Source organism: Python bivittatus, unplaced genomic scaffold (genome assembly GCF_059951505.1).
Source record: "Python bivittatus isolate LINGU-HERP-01145 unplaced genomic scaffold, Pbiv_v1 ctg000590_np1212, whole genome shotgun sequence".
Taxonomy (NCBI): domain Eukaryota; kingdom Metazoa; phylum Chordata; class Lepidosauria; order Squamata; family Pythonidae; genus Python; species Python bivittatus.
In genome coordinates this window covers 4,904,247-4,917,114 of record NW_028277086.1, presented here as the reverse complement: position 1 = coordinate 4,917,114, position 12,868 = coordinate 4,904,247, and the positions used below count along the sequence as shown (strand labels likewise).

Sequence of the window (12,868 nt, the reverse complement as noted above, 5' to 3'; positions counted from 1 at the left end):
CACTCTGAGGCTTTGCTTGTATAACCGCCCTCTCCCTGGGACATACATGACATTATCTGTGTGGGGAGGGATGTCTGCCAGCCCTTTATCTCACTTACTCAGTCAGCTAGAACGGGAGGCTAAGCTCATAAAGGTTTGACTGGGAAGTCTGCAAATTATAATGTAGGGGGCCAGTAAGCAGCATCTGATCCAAGGTGGCATATAGATTTGGGTAAATGCATGCAAATAAACATTCTGTTCCAAGACTTGGGGCTTCCAACATATTTAGCTAAAAACAGGGGCCTGAGCTCCATCTTTGACATTGGAATGGATACAGAGCAGACCATGACAAATGAAAAGGCCCAAATAATCTTCTGCATAGGTTGAAAGAATCCCTCTGCCTGTGAGGGAGAGAGGAGGGCAGGGGTGGGGGGAAGGATGAATGCACTCTGCCCCGGGATCACATCCCCTAAGGTTAGGAGTTTGTACAGAGGAAACAATGTGCCACATAACACTGATTTTGCAACGGGACCTTCAAGTGAAGCTCTGGCTCCCTTTCATCTGCAGAGGTGGTCCATGGATGGTCCAACAGGTGGGGAGCCAAGATGGCGCATACAGCATCTCAGCCAGCAGTGGTGTCTTCAGGGAGGTTTAAGAAAGTCCACAGGGTGTCCATAACTGCCTGATCAAAGGCCTGCCCTTTTTATGTGCATTGTGCATATGATGCACATCATGCAGTCATGACCATCATCTTGACTTTTTTGACACCCCCCAGCAGACACTCCTGCCAACCAGATTGTCTACAATTCCTCCACATCTCTCTTCATCAAAACCTTCTCAACACAACCTTCCCAAACACTGGATGTTTTTAGACTAATAATTTTTGGACAGCATATTATATCTCTGTTTCTTACTCATACTTACCATTTGTGCCTTTAATGTCCTCAAGGAATCAATTAGCCTTTGATTTACACAATCTCCTTGTCTTGATACCCTAAGACCTAGGAGATACCTACTCGTCACAGACAATCAGCACGTACATGCACGCATATTGCAATGAAAGAGGTTGAGTTTTAACCACATTCCGGAAATGAATCTCTTTTCACCCATAATATTCTCTTTCCTCTCCTTAGACAGTACCCAAAATACCAGTTTTATCTTGCAAAATGGGCAAGCCAGATTCCCAGTTCCAGTCACCCCCTGCCTGCTGCCTGTGAATTTTTTGTGATTTCTGAGAATCCGGTCAGCTTTGCCATCTCCTTACAATGCAAATGAAGCAAAACGTGTTCTCGAGATTTGCAAAAAGCGATGGTCACTAAATCTACTAGCAGAGCATCCAGAACTTTAGGAATTAGGGCTTGGCTTATGGTAATTTTTTGCCCATTGCACTTTCTCAGGTTTCACCCCATGGACCGATTCCTACCTTTGTTGAACTCTTTTCAATCCACTGCATAAAAAATATACCCAATGGGTGCCCCCCAGTCTCGGCTGCATCCAAAACCCAGATGCCTTCTTACAGCACGCTGGACCTCATGTATAACAAGAGGAAAAGCTGCAGAGAACGTCTTCCTCTTCCTTGTTCCTCTGTCTCTCTTTCACTCCCTTTTCTACATGGTGGTCCAGTCTGTCTTGTGCTCCCCGCCTTCCCCATCGCCCCAAGATCCTTACCTGTCTATTCCACTAGGCTGAACGAGCTCCCACCGAGATCCTCCTTCCAGGTCGAGGATTCAACCAACAGTTCTCGTAACTCCAGAGCACTAACTCAATCCTTTAGCAGCGAAGCTTTGGGGTTTACTTTGAGATTGACGTCAGAGTTCTTTTTCTAGCATCCAAAAAACTTTGGCAAAAAGCAGGAAGGGAAGTGCTCTGCTTTAGCACTGTCCTTATGAGTGGGAAATATTAGTCTGCAAAAGCGTGCCTCCAGTAAACAGCATATGTAATAGCCTGTTTATATCTGCATTGATTTATTGATTGCACATCTTTTGCTGTTCTGTTGGGAATTAAAAAAAAAAGAGTTTATGGGTTAGATTGACTTTAACAAGGAAATATCTTATAGCTTTTCAGAACACTTTGTATACTGTCTCAGAAAAATCTGGTTGAGGGATGGCTTGAAATAATGCAGCAATGGGCCATCCAGAGGATTTATGTCTTGGCTTCCTGAAGAAAAGTTAAAGTGTGTGTGCCTTTTTTTAGTTTAGAAAAAATATTTCTGAGAAGGAACATAGTAAAACTTATAAGATTAGAAAGTAAGGAGAAGTGGGAGAAAAATTTCCCTCTGATATACTGTGGTAACACAGGAAGGAAGGAAGGAAGGAAGGAAGGAAGGAAGGAAGGAAGGAAGGAAGGAAGGAAGGAAGGAAGGTAGTTCTTTATTCAGTGTTTAACAAATCTAGTGACATTTCTTGATGCAACTTACATGGTAAATGAAGCACATGGAAAATCATGCAACATTAGGGCATCCATGGGAGGGGGTCAAGGTGGTGGCTATGGCTGCATGACTGAAGCCCTGCCACAATAATGTAAAAAGGCTTTGATTGTGCAGGTGTGAGTGCCATCTTGACTTTTTTGACCCTGCTGTTGAAGCTCCTGTGTTGTAGATGTCTCTGAGTTGTTGGGAAGTAAAGAAGGATAGGTAGTTGTTGAGACATCCTAAACCAGAGGAACTCCTGACCTTCTTTAGCAACTTCTTCTACAGGAGATGCACATGACAGGATAATTCTGTGGCTTGGCTGCTACCACACTTCACGCAAGATCGAAATGGGGTAGCTGCACTGGGAAGAGAATGAGTTGAGAAGACCACTGGATGGAGTTGAGGCAAAGGGAAGAGGTAATTGGACAGGGAAGGAAGGAAAAGGGAGAAGCCTCATATAAGGGTTGTGAGAAGGGTTAAATTCACCAGGCAACCGTAGGATCATCTTTAAAGGGATCCAAGCTTTTCAGGAGCTACATCTGCAATCATTTGTTTTACTCCTCAATAGCTTCTTCCACTCTTAACATGGAAAAACTTTTTTTTTGGTGCCTTTAAGTCAGTCTCGACTCCTGGCACCTCTGCAGTGTTCTTGGCCACATTTTCAGAAGTGATTGGCCCTTGCCTCCTTCTTCCTAGGGTTGAGAGTGAAGGACTGGCCAAGGTCACCCAGCTGGCTTTGCACGTAATGTAGTACTAGGACTCATGGGCTCTTGGTTTCTAGCTCAGTGCCTTCAACCACTACATCAAACTGACTCTAATAGCATAATTATCTCTGAATTATGTAATTCCTTGATAAAACTGGAAGAAGCTATTTTTTGGGGGGGAGGACTCATACTCTTATCTGGAATATCTAAACAAGATTATCGTAACAGTATATCATGGATTACAGTTCCCGTCAACCCATCCCACCATGGCCATTGGAGCTGGACTGCTGGGGCTTTAATCTGATGCATCTTGAAAGTACCAAATTAGGGATTTAATATGCTGCCAGATAGTCCCCACAGTTTCTGAATCTTGATCATTAAATAAGTAAATGAGCCCAGAATGACGGTGGCTGGAACTTTATTCACACAACATATTTATCCTGCTTACATTGAATTAAACTGCCCCCATTTTTTTGTTTTCACAGCACACTGAAGCATAACCTAACCTATAGCTTGGGTTCATACAACATATGAAGAATGGACCCAGGTTAAACCCAATCAAAGTCAGTATGCTGTGTGAACGTGTCTGCTAATTCTTTTATCTGTCAAGGCTAAGAGTGTCTCAGGGACACTACTTCAGAGTTATTAATTCACTCTGGAGATCTCCTCCTTCTCTTCAGTGATGCCCAAACATCACCCAGTATATAACCCACCAAAATCCACCAAGGGCCTGACAAGCCCCAGGAGCAAAGTCATGTTTTAAAGACTTGCAGAACCATTGTAGAGTGGGAGCTCTGTGAATGACGAAGGGGATGCTACTCCAGAGGGCAGGCACTGCGATAGAAAAGACACATTTTGGGGTCCTACTAGACCAGGGTTCCTCGACCTTGGCAACTTTAAGACGGGTGGACTTCAACTCCCAGAATTCCCCAGCCAGCCTTGCTGGCTGGGGAATTCTGGAAGTTGAAGTCCACCCGTCTTAAAGTTGCCAAGGTCGAGGAACCCTGTACTAGATGACAGGGGACTTGAAGCATCTCCACTCTGTCCGATCTTATTGGATGGGCAGAAACCATTGGCAACGGGCAGTTCTTCCAACAATGAGGCCCTAATAAATTCGCTTTGGGTGCCAGTGGTTTGAAAATGATTTTCCAGGAAGCCTGCTGAATCAGACGCAGGAGAGCCACACAACTCAGCAGCAGAACATCTGCTTTGCACAGAGAAGCTCTCAAGTTAGAGGCATCTAACTGGTTCAGTCCAGTTTGGGCAAATCAGTTGCTCAAAGAATGAATTTGGGGGAAGTGAGTTAGAAAAGACAAGCCCAAGGCCACACTGCTCTCTCCGGCACAAGAAAGCAAAATTTCCAGTACTCAATTGCCTGCAACACCTGCCAAGGCCTTAAAACAAGGCAGGGATGACAACTCTTGGCTTCCGCAACTGAAGAGGAACACATTGCAGAAGATGGGAATGAGTTTTCTCTCTTTAAGTCCAGGGCGATGTTGCCAACTGCTTAGCTGATCCTTTGATCTCACCTGACACTATCCACAACATCTGAATATTTCTTCCTCTGTATAATCACAGCTGGATACAAATTAATACATTTTCAGTGCATGATAAAATGCTTCATTTCTCATGGGTTGTTTCCCCCCCCCTTAATTGTGACAAAGACATTGCACCCCCACCCAAAAAAAAAAATTAGGACACAGGAGAGGGAGGGTTAATATTTCATTGACTGAAAAAAACCAATATTTTTTTTCTGAGTTCTCACCTCCTTTTATGAGCTGACTTCTCTCTGTTTCTCTGCCTCCCTTTCAGAAATGGAGTTGACCTTACTCCTTCGCATTAACTTCTCAACTTCGGCTTTCATCTTGCTGAAAAATGAATTGCCACCGATGCCAAAACCAAGTTCTTACCAAGCATTGTCTACATCTTTTGTAGACTTAGCATTCCACGATCAGTTACAACCACTAATGTTTTGCCAGCTTAAAACCTAATGCCGTCAAAACTGATCACATGCTGCCAGAAAATGTTACAGCCGTGTTGGGTTTCCAAGGCTTTTTAACCCTTTGCTGCCCAACGATCTTAGCTGGTTTTCCACCAGATTTTATTTCTATCTCACTTGCTTGGACCAGCATCTCCTCCTGAAAAGCTGAGCAGGGCTTCCTATGAGTAGGAAACCTGCATGGGAATTTGGTTGAGATTTCTGATCACCGATTTTCAATTCCATGATGGATTATATACAGGAATAGGAACCCAATAGCAATTCACAGCATTGTAGTTAGTTCCCCGTTTAAGAGAAGGACAACATCTAGTATCGATGAGGGGAGACTGGCCCCAGCCTTGATGTCCTTCTGGAAGTCCCTCAAAACATGACTGCATCAACGGGCTTGGGGATCTCAAGGAAATGGTGATGTAATGAAGCAGCTACCTTGTTTGTAACATCTAATGCTCTCTCCTAGCCTTTTAACAATATTCATGTTTTAATTGCGGAATGTTTTTTTAAATATTGTTCTGTCAGGCCTAGCCCAAGGAACTCCTGGAGACCGTGCAGGTTCAATCAGCAAGGTTTATTAGCTAGTGCTTGTTTACAGAATCTTCTCAGACTGGCCGGCAGTTCCCAGGAACAGGAATTCACTCTCTCCTGGAATGTTAGGGGGGCGTCAGCTTTCGCCTCTTATCTCCAGTGCGTTGCTCTGGAGACGAGATCACGTTCTTTACCCCCCTTCCAGTCCCACGCCATTCCAACACATGTTCATTTTTATTGTACGCAGCCCAGAGTTGCATTTTGTGAGATGGGCAGCCATATAAATATGTTAAATAAATAAATAAATAAATAAATAAATGGTATTAGTGTTTTGATTGGATACGGGCGGATATCTAACTGCAGCGCAGAACCTATTTTCCCCTACAACCTGTGAGGTAGGTTGAGGTGAAAGGCAATCACTGGTGAAAAGTCATGCCAGGAGCTTCCATGGCTGAGGGGAGACTTAAACCCTGGCCTCCCAGTCCTAGACCAACACCTTAACTACTACATGCCATTGACTACTATCAGCTTTGCTAGATTACGGTAATGTGTTATCTGTGGAAGATGCCTCTGAAAGGTGAAGCAAAATATGAACTGAATGCACCCGTCTGATCCTATCTGTTCAGAGAGTCCCTTTGATTTCTAATCTACTACTGGGCCAATTAATACAAAAGGTGAATCCCTCGAAAGCTTGCAGTATGTATTTGTTGGTACTGACTGTTTTTCCTTGCACAGTTTGTCCCTGTTGCTGTGATAAATTCTATTTTCATTTTTTTTTAAAAAAATTGTAAACAGAGTAAGCAATTTTTTTTTAAATGAGGGGGCATATATATATGACTAAGAAATAAAAAAAATATACTAAGTTGCACATTAGGCTCTTTTGCATGCTTGGTATCCGGTTGAAGAAAAGTGACATTAGGAATCTGGAATATTTGATTATTGCAAAAGAAACTTACTGGAATAACTGGGACGAGTGTCACAGCTAATTCCCGCCCCCCCCCCGAAAAAAAGATCTTTCCTGACGTGGTGGGCAAGATTCACACGTCAACCATCTGGATGTTATGTTTCTCACAAATATTGAGAGTTGTGAACTGTTAGTTCTGATCTGCCACTCACTGGATCCTGCCTTTGGGATGTGAGTTTTTTCTTGGGCACCAGGCCAAGAATGAGTTCTCTTGGTTAGGTTCTCTAGTTGGTTAAGACTGAGAAAAAATGCAGATGAACTAAGACTGCTCTGGCCTTTTGCTATATATAGCGGGTATATTTTCTATTTTTAAATTGATTATTTGTCAGAGAATGATAGCAACCCGTTCCCGTTTGGGTACACATGGAAAAAAGTGATGTAGGGAGGGCAACTGATCAAAGTGGTTCTGTACAAAGGCACGCAATGCATTGGTTGTCACTCCAAACTTTCGAACGGAAGGTAGAAGAATTTCCTTGTACTGCACACCTGCATCTTCCAGGACAGTTGTCTGATGCTCATATTTCAGATTATGCTCTACTGTATTCGGGAGAAATGATACATAAAATCCTTAAAACAAAAATCTTTGGGACATGGTAAAGAAGGGAAAGATTTGTTGGCTTTTTGTTTGCGTTCAGATCTTTGGCCCGAGGAAGGTGGCGTTGTCTTTGTGTCTGTATGTACACTAATGTTCAAGTGGGGTTTGCAGAAAAATAACATTGCTAAGATTGGGCCTCCAGACCCAGTTCTTTCCTGTCCCAAACAGGCTGTGATTGTGATCAGGTAGTTGCAGTAAGGAAGAGAGGATTATAAGGGTTACCCTCTGCCTGCGAATTGAAAAATGAGGCTGTGGTAGGAGGGAGAGAGGAAGTGGGGGTAGGAGAAGGGGTAGGGCTACAGCACCCATCCTGAGACTCCTTGCTCAGTTTAATTAATGTATTTAGAATATTTGTATCCTGTTCTTCTACTTAGAGCAGCCAGAGCAGCTAGCAAGACAATTACATAGAACTAAAAAGGCAACTGGCCTTTCACAATTGTTGAGCTGGGGACAGCATAACCTTGGCTGAAAAAAGAAGGGTCAGAATTGGAGACCATCAAGAGATGTAGGCATGAATGGGTGGTTAAAAAAGCAACTGACAGAAAGCCAGTGGGAACCACTTCCATATTATGGCTAAGAAAACTCCATGGATTTGTCTGTGAGGAAGGAATCAGACTTGACTTGGGGGAGACTACCTTTCAAACCCACAATTGAAAATTGCTCAATTGAACCTCAGTCAACCCGAAGGGTGAGACTCCAATGGTGTCTGCGAGGTGAGGTCAAACATGGCCAGATGGTGGATGGAGCACTGCAATGCAAACCTCACCCCTTTTGTACATGTCTTGATGTTGTAAGCATGTTTCATTAAAACCTAAAACTTCATTTGAGATTTTCATCCCTGGGAGAAGCCACAGACTGGGCTTCACACTCCCTGCGCGTGTTGTTGCACTGGGCCACAGTCCTTCCCAGACCTGGATTCAAGACCTACTTTAGAACCAGCATGAAGGGTAATTATGCCAGGTTTTTCTTCTTTTCTTTTTAATTTAAAACAAAGGTGTACTTTCAGAAGAAAGGATATTGTCTATGAATGAACAGGTAATTACTGAAATTATACAATTAATGCTCAAGATCACATTAGTAAAAGATACCAAGTAGAGTAGACTGAGTTGTTTTCATGATATAAAAAAGTATACATTTTTGACCTGAATGCCAACATCTCCAGTATATTATTATTTATAAAAGTTAAAAAAGAAGTAAAAAAAAAATTACACCCATAACAATATTATAGGTAAATATTTAATTTCTGACTCTGCCTTCTTTGTACTCCAACCAATTTGCACTACCTATTGGTGTAAATTTTAGAAACCATACTTTAAGTGGTTTTTTGGTATTTATTAAGATATAATATATCTTAAGATTATTGCATTAAGATATAATATATAGGGAAGCCATTCTTGCTTAAATTGAGTTAAACTTCTGTTATGGAGAATGTCAGATTTTTCTACAGCACCGGGGTTAAGCATCACAAGATCATGGAGCTGAATCATAGGAAACAGTTCAATGTCTAGTGAAATTGCAAAAAAGGATTATGGGCCCATTTTTACCCTGAAACTCAGGAATATGTTTTGCTGTCCAGCATGAAGACTTGGGTGGAAATTTGAGACCTTTACAAGGATGGGTGGCCTGCCAGTCTGCTTCTGGAAGCAAGAGTTTTAAAATTACATGCCCCAAGAAGAGACAATCCTTCTGTTTGGAAAGTTGGCAAAATAAGGAGGCCAACATTTTATTTATTTATTTATTTATTTGCACGTGTAAGTTGCCCAATTCCAATGGACTCTGACTGCTTCCACAGTTAATCCAGTTCGTGGCCATCCCGTTTAGTTCTACTCATTTTAGTGGGAAGAAGTTAAGCACATACTTCCTGCTCCCCTTGAACTGTACAAGGGTGTAAAGCACTTCCTTCAGACAAATTGTGCCAAATATTTAAGAACTGGCATGTACTCAGGTTTAGGCAGAGCTAAGTATCACCAGCTGCAATTGTCATGTGTACAGATGGGACTCTGGGTATTTGAAGAGGCATTAATCAAATCTCCTTTTCTCCCTGAAAGTTTTAAATAAGATACGGGAAGGATTTGTTCCATGGGAAGGCTGGTCATCTCAAATCAAACGTGTCCCAGGTCATCCGATGATCTTCCTCATTATCTGGGTTGAGACATGATGCTAAACTATGATTGAGCGTGTGAGAGCAAGAAGAGGAGGAAAGCTAAAAAAGGGCATGAGTGATGCCTAAATGCAAAAATATGAATTTTGACTCCCAGTTAGACACGGTCGGGTAGGGATTGATTCATATGACACATTAATAGGAAAGTTTTGAGTCCGCTCTGCAAGTTTTTTTCCCAGTTAAAATTGCCTGCTGGAGAGAGTCTGGCTTGGAAATTGCCTACGCTCTATCCTTCCTTGGCTGAATCCAGCAGAAAAGGGATGGAGATGATGCCAGAGATCCCGCGTTGGGTGTAGGCAGAAGTTGGGGCTGTCTTCTGACTAAAACAAAATCTCAGCTGGAAACCTTCTTGCCAAAATCTCATTCTCGCATCCAAAGGTTTCAATCGCACGAGCACCCTGCGTTGGAGGGCAACGTACGGAGCTGCGAGGTTCTTGACAAAAGGCAGGATAGCAATCAATCATTCCTCCAATCAAACAGATCAAACAGACAAATTTGTGTGATACGCAGCAACCGCAATGAAGGATCTGGCTTTAATGTGCAATTTAGGCCTGCTGCCTTTTATGATGGCCTAAAGGAAGTTACGGATTGCAGTTTCTATCCCTCCACCTCACACTTTGTGGCTTGACAGCATGATAATTGCATTCCTTTTATGGGTTTTTCTTGATGTCGGCGATGAAAGGTTCTCTGTGTGGGGATAAGGTATAGCCTTTGACAGCTGCACGGCCCAAAGTTATATTCAGAATAAATAACCCGCATGCTCTCCTTATATAATGGCCACATCATTCATTTCGTATCCTTTGCAAGGCAATTATATAAAATCTAAACAGTGTAAACCCCAACAAAGGAAGTCCTTGTTGTTGTTTAGTCATTAAGTCGTGTCCACCTCTTCGTGACCCCATGAACCATATTGCGCCAGGCCTTCCTGTCCTTCACTGCCTCCCTGAGTTTGTTCAGTTTCATGCTCATTGCTTCAGTGATGCTATCTAACCATCTCATCCTCTGCCGTCCCCTTCTCCTTTTGCCTTCAATCTTTCCCAGCATCAGGGTCTTCTCCAAAGAGATCTCTCTTCGCATTAGGTGGCCAAAATATCTGAGCTTGAGCTTCATTATCGATCCTTCCAATGAGCAATCAGGGTTGATTTCCTTTAAGATTGACTGGTTTGACCTCCTAGCAGTCCAGGGGACTCTTAAGAGTCTTCTCCAGCACCACAGTTCAAAGGCATCAATTCTTTGGCGCTCAGCCTTCTTTATGGTCCAGCTCTCACAGCCATACGTTACTACTGGAAAAACCATAGCTTTGACTATGCGGATCTTTGTCAGCAAGATGACGTCTCTGCTTTTTAATATGCTATCTAGCCATAGCTTTCCTCCCAAGGAGCAAGCGTCTTTTAATTTCATGGCTGCAGTCTCCATCTGCGGTGATCTTGGAGCCCAAATAAATGAAGTCTGTTACTGCTTCCATTTCTACCCCTTCTATTTGCCAGGAACTGATGGGTCCAGATGCCATGATCTTAGTTTTTTTAATGTTGAGTTTCAAGCCAGCTTTTGCACTCTCCTCTTTCGCCCTCAAAAGGAAGTCCAATGTTCAGCGAAATCTGTAACAGGCGCACACAGAAGATACATCCGCATCAGGGGAAAAAAATCCAGTGAAAAATGTCTCTACTACCAATTTAACATAAAATAAAGCAAGGTATCGTTCTTCTTTCCTCGCTCATTTCTTTTGCCATTTACTAAAGAGTGGGCAAAGAATCGCCATCAGTCCACGAGACCAGCCAAAATCCTTCTATCCCTGCTCTTCACAAATGGGATATAAAATTTATTTATCAGTACCCTTCCCCTCCTCATTTTCAGCAACAGGTTAATCCTGTGCATTTATTTGGCCCTCTCCCACCCCAAAATCTGAGTGTTTGCTATGAGGGAAGCTTCCTCAATGTAAAGCCACCATTCTTTTAATATGCGGTATATATTTTAAAAGGTGCTCCAAGTTGTGAAGGTGAAATGATAGCATGCTGGCAGTTTTGCAACTGGATGCTTTCCCAAATAGCTATAGATCATTCTCCAATTGAGCTGCGGGTTTGGCTGGCTGGGGGCTCCATGTGTTGAGGGTCAAAGTCCAAATCTTACCCTTGAGGTCCACAGATTGCTGGGCGCAGGGAGCAAAGAACAGCAGTTGCCACCCTCACCAACCGTCCCAGGCAGGAGAGCCAGGCTGGTGTGGTGGTGAAGGCGCTGGCATAGAAACCAGGAGATGGTGAATTCTAGTCCCTCGTTGGCATGAAAGCCAGCTGGGTGACTTTGGGCCAGTTCCTTGCTTTCAGCCCAGCTCATCTCATAGGGTTATTGCAGTGGGGAAAACAGGAGGTGGGAGCCTTGTGAGTTGTATGAACAAAGGTGGAAGATGATATCAACAACAAGAATTTAATAGTGATGCTGGCTTCCTTTACTACGAACTCCTTCTGGATTGTCTCTACTGTCTGAGCTACTTCTGGCAAGGCTTTGATTTCTTTGCCCTGGTTAGACCTTTGCAGTTCTTCCCATTCTACTTCTGTGAATACTATATTTTGTGTTATAAATTAGTGTTGATCTGCTAGCCTCTGTTCTGTTGTTTCTGATTCTGGATGTTGTTCTTTCCGGAACTGGTGCATTCTTTTCAGATAACCTCTTCTCATTGGACTTGATTTGCAATAGCAGATCATTACTTCTTTGTTTTCAGTCTTTGTATATTTGCAACGGATAAACAACTTTTCTTCCAGTAGTCCTGCAGCTGCTGGCCCTGGTTAATCAGCCAACAGTCCTGAGTCCTGTAGTCCACTTATCACCAGATGTCCAGGAACTAGAACATCTAGCACAGTCCTTGTTGACCTGGGTGACGACCAATCCGGTATAGTTTTTTTTCTGTAAATTATGTCTCACGATATTGTTTATGGGAGAGATTAACACCTGGCGATTAACACCTGGGCAATCCCGGTCATTAGATACACAGCTGGAATAGTGGACTGGACTCAAGCTGAACTAAAAGCCCTGGAAGGAAGATCAGAAAAATAATGGCAATGAATCATGTCCTTCATTCATGCAGCAACATTGACAGACTCTACGTACCAAGAAGCATAGGTGGGTGTGGAATGTTACAAGGAGACCAGACAGTTGAAGAAGAAAAAAGGGCATTGGAAGAATATCTGAAGGACAGTGAAGAAGATGCACTGAAGCTAGTACACCACAAAGGCTTACTGAATATCAAAGAGACCAAACTGGCCTACAAGAAAGACCAGATGAAGAATAGAAAAGAGACATGGCAAGGCAAAGTATTACATGGCCAGTACACACACACACACACACACACACACACACACACACTAATAGGCAAAGCAGATAACAAGAAGACCTGGCAATGGCTAAGAGCAGGAAAGCTGAAGAAAGAGACAGAGCGGCTAATTCTGGCTGCACAAGACCAAGCCCTAAGAACAAATGCATACAAAGCCAGAATTGAGAAGACAGAAACAGGCAGCAAACGCCGCCTCTGCAAAGAAGCTG

At 43.0% G+C, this 12,868-nt stretch overlaps 1 protein-coding gene across 1 annotated transcript in view; it reads right to left on the bottom strand.

Moving 5' to 3' along the window:
- The window catches only part of GPR20 (G protein-coupled receptor 20), a 30,229-nt gene extending 25,241 nt beyond the window's left edge, over nt 1–4,988 (bottom strand). The window contains exons 1-2 of the mRNA XM_007436399.4: nt 4,859–4,988; nt 1,648–1,969 (exon numbers count right to left, since the gene is read on the bottom strand). The gene's annotated coding sequence lies outside the window, so the exon portion shown is untranslated. The remainder of the gene's footprint in view (nt 1–1,647; nt 1,970–4,858) is intronic.
- Nucleotides 4,989–12,868: the final 7,880 nt, after the last annotated feature.